This window comes from Scardinius erythrophthalmus (assembly GCF_964197995.2).
Source record: "Scardinius erythrophthalmus genome assembly, chromosome: 4".
NCBI lineage: Eukaryota > Metazoa > Chordata > Actinopteri > Cypriniformes > Leuciscidae > Scardinius > Scardinius erythrophthalmus.
In genome coordinates, this window is record NC_138224.1 from 50,099,633 (window position 1) to 50,112,820 (window position 13,188).

General features: G+C 38.5%; 1 pseudogene across 1 annotated transcript in view; it reads right to left on the reverse strand.

Annotated features, from left to right (window-relative positions):
- Positions 1–575: 575 nt before the first annotated feature.
- The window catches only part of LOC308689339 (protein NLRC3-like), a 62,095-nt pseudogene continuing 49,482 nt past the window's right edge, over positions 576–13,188 (reverse strand). The window contains exons 8-10 of the transcript XR_014032239.1: positions 10,056–10,229; positions 8,423–8,469; positions 576–1,685 (exon numbers count right to left, since the gene is read on the reverse strand). The product of XR_014032239.1 is annotated as a protein NLRC3-like (transcript). The remainder of the gene's footprint in view (positions 1,686–8,422; positions 8,470–10,055; positions 10,230–13,188) is intronic.

The window sequence follows — 13,188 nt, forward strand, 5'->3', positions numbered from 1 at the left end:
AAAACATCATCATTCATTCACACATGCGATTTAAATTTAAACGGTCTTTTTGCGAGCTGTGGTAAAACAGCGCGCATCTCTGCTGTTCATTCATTCAGAAACAGAAACCCGATTCACGTGAGAAGAAAAAAAAACTTACAGTATTCCTCAGCTCGCTCCTCGATATACCCGCACTTCTGAGGTACTTTTTTCATTATTGTTATTCCTCACAGCGCTGCGAGACGGTGTAAAGAAGTAATGATCTGAATAAACTTGTGTTTTCTCGAGCTGATATGGGGGCGTTCACAGGATTGCGCAGATTGCCTCATTCATTTGCGTTTTAATAGCGCGCGCTCTTCGTAGGCGGAGTCACATTACATTTGAATTAGTTGTAATGAGGTTGACTGGAATCGCTCTTTTAATACAGATTTCACAAGATGAGAATATTTGTTTTTTATATAAATTACTTCATTTAAAAGAAGAGAATTCAAGCTTCATGCCTGTATGTCTGTTTGACTGAGTATTCGCTGAGTTATTGTTCACGGACACGTTTCAGAATGGATTTAACTGACAGAGAGAAGGCAGAACTCGCATCACGTTTATTTTTCTTTATTTGGCAAAAAGCACAACACTTTGTTTTTATTGTGAGTATACACAAAAATAATACACATTTAACAGAATCGATTGATGTATGAAACTCCTATGGAAAATCAAAGTCAACAGAGTATTTATGAGTTTCTTTTACACTGATAAAAAAAAAAGCGACCTGATATCGCCAGCGATACCGCCGACCTCAGGGGGTTAATAATACACAACCCAAAGCAGAGGAATCATGCCCCAAATCATGTTCCGTGTGTGTGTGTGTGTGTGTGTATCATGTTCTGAACAGATGGAGAAGTTGAGATAAAACATCTCTGAATGTCTTAAACTGAGTTTAGAGCTGAAAGTCTAGTTTTGCTCGTATCATCCAGACATGTTTCAGTGAGTCTCATTGTGTCTCATATTTCCTCTCTCTTCTCTGTGTATCATTGTGTGTTTCTCTTCATTTCACTGACAGAAGTTCAGCTGTGTTATTAATGTAATGAAGAGACAATAAGAGACTCTAGTCTAGATAGAACATCTCACTGTCACTGATTTATCATGAGCTCAAAGCATTATGGGTAGAGTCTCTCATCAGGCTATTCTCATTCATCAACACAGTCTCACTGATCCATTATAAACCCAAAACCCAGGATAGATTGTGTGTGTGAATGTGGTCTGGACTGTGTGTATGAGGCTCAGTGTGTCAGAGACGCTGTAGAAGGACAGAGTTCCTGCACTGTGATCCACACACACTCCTACTCTGCTGATGGGCTTTACAGTGACTTCAGTCTCTATGCTATTGTGCCTGAATGTGTATCTGGAGGAAGAGCAGTACAAACTCCAGGACTGATCATTATATCCAAACTGACACTCATCACCCCGTCCCTTCCTGCTGATGCTCTTATATGACACTGATATACACACACGTCCACGCCACTCAATCTCCCAGTAGCAGCGTCCACACACACTCTCTCTACACAACACCTGAGGATACACATCAAATCTGTCTGGATGATCAGGATACGGCTGACGCTCTGTGAATGTGTTAGTAATCTCTCTGTCCCTCTCAAACAGACAGAGGTGTTCATTCACTGTGTTCGGATCCAGAGTGAACTGATGAGAATCTGATGGAGAGAAAACACACATCAGTGAATTACAGAAACTTTCTATCTTGAGTCTTCATTTCAGATCTGACTCGTTCATTTAGGATTGTGTGTGTGTGTGTGTGTGTGTGTGTGTGTGTGTGTGTGTGTGTGTGTGTGTGTGTCTGACTCGTTCATTTAGGATTGTGAGCAACCGATGATAATAAAGCACTAAAGAAATATCATTCTGTAACAGCTTTTGTCCTGAATGAGGTTCTGACTGAAATCGCCATGGTTACCAAACCGAAAACAGGATTCTTATGTTCAGATTAGGGCCGGGACTCGATTAAAAAAATTAATCGAAATTAATCGCATTTTAATTGCAATCAATTTGCAAAACCGTAGCATAATTCAACATTGGTTCAACGTCGACATACAATCTTTATTCACCCATATTGAAAGAAGAGACGGTGAAACAACGTCACGAAATCAACAATGAAACAACGTCACGATTTCAACGTTGATTCGTTTTGCACAATCGAAACATAATCCAACATTGATTCGACCTTGGTCCCTTACGTTCACCGGTGAATCAATGTTAAAATGCCGGCTGTTTTTTTATAAGTAAATGTTCCAATCAATGATCCAGGCAGCGCCAGCGCGTTCTCGTCTCCCTCCTTCATTTTACAGTCGAATGGTGGCTAGAACGGCTCCAGGTTCAAAGGTCAATATGGAATGGATTAATCTGCGCTATTTTTTTTAACGCGTTATTTTTTCTCAGATTAATTAATCGAAATTAACGCGTTAATGTCACAGCCCTAGTTCAGATATTTCTGTAATCATGAATTATGGAACTGTCTGATCTTTTACAGTTTTTTTAATTGCTTTGCCACAATTTTCACAAGCAAGTTTTACTTTCATTCATTTCATTTCATTTCATTAAAAAAAAAAGAATCTCATTGACAACTTTGAACGTTCTTGTTAGAATCTCAGCCGATAGAAATATAGATACTCAGATGCTCTCCTCCTCAAAATCGATTTTGTCAGCAAGTACAGTAATCCTGTTCACATAGAGTGTGTGTGAAATCTGGGGCCCCAAATTTAAACTAAATGACGATTCCTGGGACAAAACCCCTGTGGAAACCTTCCATTTCGAGTTCTGCAAGAACATCCTGGGAACTCACAGAAACGCTCCAAGTCTGGGTTGCCGGGCAGAATTGGGCAGATTCCCTCTCCTATCTGAGATCCAGAAGAGAGCCATAAAGTTCTGGTTCCATCTATCAGACGCGCTGACAGAGAGTTACCATCACTGCGCTCTCAGACACAGGGCAGGACACCCCGAGAGCGACCCCATGACACATTTAGTGGAAAAACACCAACTTAATCCAACAATTCAGTTCAGACACGCAAAAGTAAAAGAAATAGGGAACATGACCAAAGAAGAATACATACAAGACTGGCAGATAAAGGTCACACAAGTAAATAAATTAAAATACTTCCACAAAATAAAGTCTGATTATAAATTGGCCCCATACCAACCTGAGCGATATCAGTAATTATGGTCAGAGAAAGCTCCTGACGAGGTATCGCATCAGTGCCCACGGTCTGTGTGTGGAGACGGGCCGATACAAGCCGAGCTGGAGAGCCAGAGAGCTCAGACTGTGTTCACACTGCACTGATGGAGTCGTAGAGGACGAGCTGCACTTCCTCACCCAGTGCAGCAAGTACAAACACATCAGAGACACTTATTTCACACTAATAGCTCAGATTTTACCCCAATTCCAACAAGCGAGCCTCATAGACAAACTGTCTTATATTCTGGGAGAGAAAGAAGAGTGTGTTCTCCTGGCAGCGCAGTACGTGTCTTCCTGCCATCATACGAGGGACAAGGGCTGAACCCTCTTTCCCCTTAAACTGCTCTCTGGACTTATTTTTTTGTTACCATATATATATATATATGTGATGCGATCTGGGAAAACCCGTCGGATGTCGCGCTGGGCCGTTTTCAGTAAATTCCAAAATAGTTTGAATGTCATTTTTTTTGTCAATTTTTTTTTTCCATTAAATTATTCTTCTATAACATCTTTTCTCTTATCTCTGAAAATATCTTGGCAAAATTCCCTTGTTTAGTGCAGAAAAACAGCGATTTATAGTGTCAAGCTGAAAATACTCTCTTTCTCTAATGCATTCTATGCGACCATTTCTCTAACGCCCGGCAGAGGTGAAAAAAAAACAATCGCCGTATATCCCATTCATCTGTCCGTCCCTTAACACTACAAAGATAGTTTACCTTTAAAATAAACCACATACATGTACAGTGAATGTGTATAGTGCGGCAATCCTGTTTAAACTATAATGTCACGCAGTTTTATAACATCGCGAGATGGACAAGAAGCGTCTCGACGGTGACAGTTAATTAAACCTGTTTTTCTCAAAATTCCGTTCCAGAAAATCATAGCGATCGGCCGACTTCAGATAAACATAACTTTTGCTACCAACAAGCTATGATAAAAATAAAAACAGATTTGGAAAGGGCTTGATACCAGCTTCCATATGATATCAAAACCTGAAATAGGTAAAATTTCACCATGTGGTGGGTTTTCCCAGATCGCATCACATATATATATATATATATATATATATATATATATATATATTAGGGGTGTAACGATACGCGTATTCGTATCGAACCGTTCGGTACGAGGCTTTCGGTTCGGTTTTCGGTACGCATTTTGGCTTTCAGTTTGGTTTTCGGGACGCATTTTGGCTTTCGGTTTGGTTTTCGGTATGCATTTTCAAACCGAACGGTTCGTTGTACCATTTTTCCTGCCGACCAAAATTTGCTTATTTCAAATGTAGGCGCATGGCAAGCGCGCTCATAATGTAAGAGACGCCGGCGCGACCACAACATTGTCCAACATCAAATGGCAAACGTAATGCAAACGGAACGAAACTGCTCATTATTGCGTGGTTGAAGGACCATTTATCAGTTTGGACCAGTGCAGCGCGAGCATATTGTCTATGAGCGCGAGTCGATCATGATCAAGCGACACTGTTACTTAAGGCCATTGCACACTGAGTCCGAAATTTTCGTATGCGTTTTTTCGTGTTCGTCAGCCTTAAAATTCGTCACGCACAGGAAACCTTGCACACTGAGTCCGATGCGTACTTATTAAACCTTTGCGGAAAAAAACGCAAAAAATACTAAATGGATTCGTCAAGCAGTGAGGATGATTTTGCGCCGAGAGGAAGGAGAGTTTCACCTCCTTATCAAGGAGTTGCGAAATTATCCCGAGTGATTCAAAATTTACCTCAGAATGTCTGTGGAACAGTTTGATGCTTTGCTAGCGATACTGGAGCCACATATTAAAAAGAAGACCACCAATTTCCGTGAACCAATCGATCCTGAACAGAGACTGTTCAGACACACACACACACACGGCCGGCGGAAGCGCTGGGCAGACAGAACAGCTGTATCAGGTTATATTTTATTCAGTGTCTTTGTAATCCACATTTTGTTTTTCATACAGTACTTTGTGCTGCGAGACGAAGTGTATCAACTTGTCAGACGCCGTTCTGGATTTTGTCGTTGGCTTGTACACGGCTCTGAATTGTCAAAAAACCTCTCATAATACTGGCTGTGGATGTGAAAAACGCAGAAAATCGAACCCAATCCGAATTTTTTTATTACGGACTAAAGTTTCGTAGACAGTGTGCAAGCGTGATTGACAACGTGCGAAAATTTCGGATGCGAATTTCGGACTCAGTGTGCAATGGCCTTTACACAGCGCTAATAAGAGATCCGGTAAAGCAGGGGTCACCAAACTTTTTTCTCTGGGGGCCACATTATCACATTTCCTGACTGTGATGGGGGGCCGGGGCCGGGTCAGCTATATAACATAGAATTGTATGACCCAGACCAAAATGACCACCAGCAGGCCTCGTGTAGTAGAGATTACTAGCCTGGCACAGCCATCCCCACTACTATATCCACTCTACTATATCAACACTTGATTCCTGGCACATATTTGTTTATCTTTACTAGTGGTTTGCAAAAGTTGTAATCGAGTCTTCACACTTTTTTTTATTTTAAGTTATTCTTCACAAATAATCGTTGGTCCACTGTTCTTTGAAAACTCTGCACTCTCTTTTAGGGGTGGAACTGTACACAGAAGTCACGGTTCGGTTCATACCTCGGTTCAGACATCACGGTTGGGTACAAGCAAAGCAAAAATGCAGAAGGCTTGTGCATGTCTCAGGCTGGACCACCAAAAGAAAAATAAATGTCTTAAGCCTTGTATTTTTTTTTTTTTAAATAAGTTTTATTAATAAAGTAAAGGCATAGTACCAGTTTATTTGTAGTGCACTGACAATAGTTTTATATAATTAGTTAATTAATTCAATTAAAAAAAATACCTTGATATGTTAGGTAATTGTAACTGAATTAATTGAAAATTAATCTGCTACATTTCACATTAATATATTTGTTTTCCTTAAAAATGTAATTAACAGTAACTTAAACACTTTGCAGTTTGAAAGATGTCCTGCATAAACTAAATGACGGAGTATGTTTTTATGTTTCCACTGTTCGATCGCGGCCGCGTCAAACACACACACACACACACACACACACACACACACACGTACACACACACAAAGTAAACACTTTACGACTTTTCGATCGCGCCCACACCTCTCTCTCAACATAGCATTGCAATCTTTACACCGCGGCCTGCTTCAGAGCTTCAGTTCAGAGCTAAGGCGGAGCTACAGATTAGGTGTCCCTAAGAATCCGCGTATCTAACAGTAGTTCCGCATTACATTAATTAAATTGCACGCAAGTTTTATTTATTTTTATACCGTGTATTCTCCGTGTAAATGTATGCACCAAACTGTGACGCCCGTACCATGACGTACCGTCCATGACAACTTTTGGGGATTGCCTCATAGGGCCGGTTCAAGTAGTGGGGGGCAGAGGGGCTGGGGGGCCAGTCAAAGGGGGGTGGCGGGCCTGAGTCGGCCCGCAGGCCTTAGTTTGGTGACCCCTGCGGTAAAGAAAGCATTTGAATTCTCCACAGAATAAACGTTTACATTTCTCCGTTATTAACGGATCAAACAGCGCTGACATGGAAACCAGGAAGAAACATTGTGCCTTGAATGAACTTGTCCACAGATCAGCAACATTCACTATGAATATCTGAACTAAAATAAACCTGTTTATAACTAGCCTACTACAATATTACATTTCATTTTTTCCAAGGAGCTGTTTGTTTTATATAGGGTGACCATACGTCCTCTTTTTCCAGGTCATGTCCGGCCGGGATTTCGAGATCGCCCAAAATATCCGGGATTCGGCTTTTGCTTTCTCGTCGCCATTCATTTTGTTTACATGCACACCTTTTGATTCAATAGGACTGAATTAATTCCGATTGGTGAATCTGAATGTAGTGTTTACATGAACGCTAAACAAGTGATCGGTTGCTAAGAAAATTCCTGTGTTTTCGTCTCGATCGGGATCCGTGTGAAGCAGAATGCATGACCTGCAAAGCTGGCATGTACGTGTCAGTGTCAAATAATGTAATAATGTAAACATAATGAATGGTGACTGTAGGAAGCAAAAGCCGAATCCCGGATATTTTGGGCGATCTTGAAATCCCGGCCGGACATGACCTGGAAAAAGAGGACGTATGGTCACCCTATTTTATATGCTCCTAGTCAATCATAGCTCCAGAATTGCTCAAAGTAATAATAAAATAAAAAAACATACTTTATGATGTTAGTTTTAATAAAAAAAAAAAAAAAGAAATAAAGAAAATTTCTCTGGCATTTCTTTCTTTTTGCTGTATTAAAAACGTTCCGAACCGTATATATATATATATATATATATATATATATATATATATATATATATATATATATATATATATATATATATATATATATATATTTTTTTTTTATATATATCTTTTTTCTTTTTCTTTTTCTATTGTGATATATTTATGCATAATATGGAAATGTTATTTTTATAATTTTTTTATTGTTCACTTTTATCTACCTGTACGTATATGTTTGTATATGTCTATTGCTTTGGCAATATTGTGCTATTGTGCACAGTCATGACAATAAAGCTCATTTGAATTGAATTGTGTGTGTGTGTGTGTGTGTGTGTGTGTGTGTGTGTGTGTGTGTGTGCGTGTGTGTGTGAGAGAGAGAGAGAGAGAGCATGTGTTCAACACACACAATCACAGTAATCCTGTTCACTGTTTATATATATAGAGTGTGTGTGTGTGTGTGTGTGTGTGAGAGAGAGAGAGAGAGAGAGAGAGAGAGAGAGAGAGCATGTGTTCAACACACACAATCACAGTAATCCTGTTCACTGTTTATATATAAAGAGAGTGTGTGTGTGTGTGTGTGTGTGTGTGTGTGTGTGTGTGTGTGTGTGTGTGTGTGTGTGAGTGAGAGACAGAGAGAGAGAGAGAGCATGTGTTCAACACACACAATCACAGTAATCCTGTTCACTGTTTATATATAGAGAGTGTGTGTGTGTGAGAGAGAGAGAGCATGTGTTCAACACACAATCACACAGTAATCCTGTTCACTGTTTGTATATAGAGAGAATGTGTGTGTGTGTGTGTGTGTGTGTGTGTGTGTGTGTGTGTGTGTGTGTGTGTGTGTGTGTGTGTGTGTGTGTGTGTGTGTGTGTGTGTGTGTGTGTGTGTGTGTGTGTGTGTGTGAGTGTGTGTGTGTGTGTGTGTGTGTGTGTGTGTGTGTGGACATACATTTTCGTGGTCCTGCTGTAATCCTGATCTTTCCTCCATGATCCACACTACAAAACACACAGAGACAGAATTTATTTATTTTCTTTTGGATGATAGAATGATACACTGTCACAGTTGAACACACATGAACACCACCACAATATCGTAAATTACAAGTTGTGGTCGTGTCAGTGAGAAACATGGCGGAATACCACAATAATTAAAGGTATTCAGCATTGATATTATCAGGCTTTTCTAGCTAATTGCCAGCAAAGAAAATGATGGCATTATATTATAACAATTTAATATGTAACGATACAGTTTGCAGTGGCTTCATAAATTATAATTAAAAACATAAAAAAATAGAAATAGAGTTTAAGAACCTTGCTGTATTTTTGTGTAATTAATTAGAGAAAGTACACTGCAATTTTACTAAGAGGAAAATGACTTGAACGCAGTGCCGTTGTAAACATGAACTTCCCACCTCATAAGTATGAACTTCTTTTAGATTTAAGGTTAACACAAGCCAGAACTTATTCTAAACAATGGAGATTTAGGTCACATTTACTTTCTGATAACAACTTCAAATATTTCCTCACATCTCATTTAAATATATATTTTGAAATAAATTACACAATATTTCTATTAGCAGCATCACACTGTGGGAGGCATTCAAAGCTTATATCCATAGACTAATAATTTGCATGCGTGTCAGTTGAGGAGATCTGAGGATGGCAGGATGGCAGAAAAGTTAATATTTAACTTTCTAAACTACACCTCCAATATTCTCTGACCCTTTCACCCACAATTTATAAAATCAACCGTCTCAAATTTCATTCAAAGTATAGCTTACTTCTAACTCACAAAGTTGAAAAGCAATTGTTGAGTGTTAGGCAGCATTATTTTTGGTGAAAAAGCTGGCAAATCACTTGCTTTTTCAATCTTGAACTGTCTGTGCATCTAGACTGGTCCCTAAAATTAAAATCTTCTAATGGTGAAAATTTTGACCCAGAGGAAATTCATTTCAAAATACTATTATTCCTTTATTCCTCAGAATGTAACTCAAAATTGTGGAATGGCCCAAGCATTTTGATCAACTAATATTCCCCTGTGTTACCGATGGCTCCACAAATGATTTGGACAGGCCTGTGTCTACCACAGAAGTACAGACCACAGAAGAGGCAATTCATTCACTCACCAGGCAAATCTCCTGGCCCTGATGCCTTTACCATCGTATTTTATACGTGAATAATAAAGTGAATAATTTATTTTTGTAGGAAAATCATGGAAATGTTTTTTTTGTTATATTTTTTGTAATGTTTTTTTCTGTTATTTTCTTTTCTTTTTGGTTCTTTTGCTTTTGTAGGCTGTCAGGACCTCTGAAATAACTGAACTTCAATGCAGTCAAGACCTGCCTAGAACTACTTTACCTGTGCGTTTACTGTAAATAATTGCACACCTTATAATGTTCGTCAGCCAATCAGAATGAAGCATTCAACAGCCCTGTTGCATAACTAGAGCTAATCCTCTGTAAATTCTCAGTCAGAACGTTTGTAAATGTAGTAATATGAGTAATTGTAGTAATGTGAGTAATAAGTGAAGATTGAAATGCTGTGTTTGGAGTTGTTTAATCAACTCTTCATGCTCTACATACTTGAGTTTATCCAGTCTGTAGTTTGGATCCTCCAGTTTATCAATGAGCAGCTTGACTCCTGAATCTCCTGGGTGATTGTAGCTCAGATCCAGCTCTCTCAGGTGTGAGGGGTTTAAACTCAGAGCTGAAGACACATAACCACAGCCTTCCTCTGTCACCATACAGCCAGACAATCTACAAAGATATACAGCAACAGTCCACATGACATTAGTTTGGCAATCAGACTTTACTACCACACATCTTGGCTGTGTTTGAATCTAAGAATAAATATATATTTATATATTTTTATTTTCAAAATTACTTTATTTTGAATTGAAAATATATAATGTACATGTAGACAACAAACATTAACAGTCATACAAATAACAGTGAATGTGTGCATATTTCAAAATAAATTATTATTTACAAATATTTCAAATGCATTAATTTACAATGAATTATAGTTTCTACTTGCTAATAAATTCTTAATTTCCCTTAAATTTCTTCAAAAACGATTTAAAAAAAAAAACAGTTTAATGCACTTTTACAATAATACCAGGATACATATACTGGAGAATAGTGAAAAAGATATGAAGCTCAAAACATCTCTCAGCCAGTCATCAAAAGATGGAGGGGGATTTTGTTTCCATAGCAGAAGAAAGCGCCGTCTAGCTAATAATGTTGAGAAGGCAAAAGCCTTTGCAGCATTTCCAGACAAGCCAGTGACATTTGGAGAAAGTCCACAAAGTGCAACCAAAGGGCAAGGCTCAATCTGTCTCTTTGTCACTAATATGCCAAAAAGAAGTTAAGGATGGACATAACCAAAACATATGTAGTAAATCAGCAGGGTCATGATGGCAACGATCACAGAGATTACTTATTACTTATTACTAATCTCCTAATTAAATATTACTTGTGGACCTGATGGTATCAGCTGCAGGACACTAAAGGTGTGTGCTGATCAGTTGGCACAGCCCTTTCATAGGATGTTCCAGCTGTCACTAGATACAGGTGTTGTTCCCAGTTTATGGAAACAATCCCTAATAGTGCCTGTGCCTAAAAACAATAGACCTAAGGAACTCATGGATCTGCACCCTGTTGCCCTTACTTCTGCACTTATGAAATGTTTTGAAAAAATCATTTTAAAACAACTTCTCCATGAGGTTTCACCTCCTTTAGACCCGAATCAATTTGCCTATCGTGCAGAGAGAGGTGTTGAGGATGCGCTGCTATCCTTGATTAACAGCACTCATGAGCACCTTGAGCATGCTGAGAGCCTGGTCAAGATTGTGTTCATTGACTTCAGCAGTGCTTTCAATACGATCCAACCCCACCTGCTGGTGAGAAAATTGGTGCATTTGGGAGTAAATCCCCAATTGATTTTATGTATCTATGACTTCTTGACGGACTGTAGTCATTTATACTGTATCATCCAAAAAAATTATAAATATACAGGGGCACCACAAGGATGTGTTCTGTCGCCCATCCTATACACATTATACACCAATAACTGTCAAGCTTCTTCTTCAGCCTACACCTATTTTAAATATGCTGACGACACAGCACTGGTTGGTTTTTTAAAGTCTGACATTTCTTCTGTTAGTGGATTTCAGAGGGAATTACTGGGTTTCACTCAGTGATGTTCTGATCATTTTCTTGAAATCAATGTGAGGAAAACAAAAGAGATGGTCATAGATTTGAGCAAAAACAGAATAATAGTTCCCCCCTCTAAGATCAATGGTGAATTAGTGGAGAGTTAGTAATTAGTGGTCTCAATCTATAAATACTTGGTTATATAGTATACATACTTGGGAGTTGAAATTGACTTTTAATGAATGTGCACTGAACAAAACTAAGAAAATGCATTAGTGGATGTACTTCCTTAGGGAACAATATATTTTTTTCTATATAATAAAAGACAGACACATTCTTGTAATGTTTTATAAAAGTCTCCTCCAGAGTGTTATGTCCTTTGGCCTTATCTGTGTGTTTGGCAACATGCATGTTAAGGACCAAAAGAGACTGCAGCGCATGATCAAGATGGCCAGTAAGATCATCGGACTTGACCAGGTGTCTGCAGCTCAGTTGTCCAATGAAAAAAGACTTATCTTAAAAAAGACTGATCAAATCCTCAATGACCCCACTCACTCTCTCCATCACAAATTTATGAAAAGTAATAGGTCAACTGGTAGAATTTTACAACAGAGAATTAGAACAGAAAGGTACAATAAATAATTTGTACCTATGGCGATCAGATTGTATAATGATCAAGCACATCGCAAGCTATCACATTTTTAGCTACCTGATAATATTAGTCATTTTAATGTTAGATGTTGGACTGTGATTGTCATTTCTGCAGTATTGTTATTTTTGTATATATTGTCACTGTTCATTTCTGTTATTGTTAATTCTTTTTTTATAAATATGTTTACTGGTTTGACTGTGTCACAGTGTCTGGTTGGTGTTCCCTGGGTGTCCACTAGAGGTCTCTTCCAATACCGTCACCATCACATTAGGAACTGCATTTCCCATAAGACTATGCCTGTACTCATTACTGGTAATTTGCACACAGCTGTTTCCACTCACATTGTTTGTATCTTCTTATTTATACCCTGTCTGTTTCATTCATTGTCATGGAATCCTTGTTTAATGTCACTCGCACTTCGGAGATCTTTTGCCTGTTTTGTTTCTTGTTTTGGACTGCCTTTGTATGGATTTTTGACCCTTGGCCTGGATGATTTACGATTAAGGATTATCCTATTAAATTTGCACTTGGGTCTATCTATTTGTGTGCGTGTCGTGACAGACTGTGGTGTCTCTGTTTTTAGAGAATATGTTGTGACAAGGGCACGTAATGAATGACCACATGAATTTCCCCATGTGGGATAATAAAGTTCAACTTGACCTTGAGTAAAATATTTCTGCACTCGTTGGAGGAGCGTGGTAAAGTTATCCTTGAAGAGATCAAAGCACTTACGTGTAAATATTACTCCTAAATATTTAAAAATATGGGAAGCAACTTTAAACATTGAAGCACTCGTTGGTAAATCATAAATTGGAAAATGTATTGGATATAACTCAATTTTATTTATATTCAATTTATAACTGGAGAAGAGGCTAAAAGAATAAAAAATTCTCAAAACTTCGGGTAAAG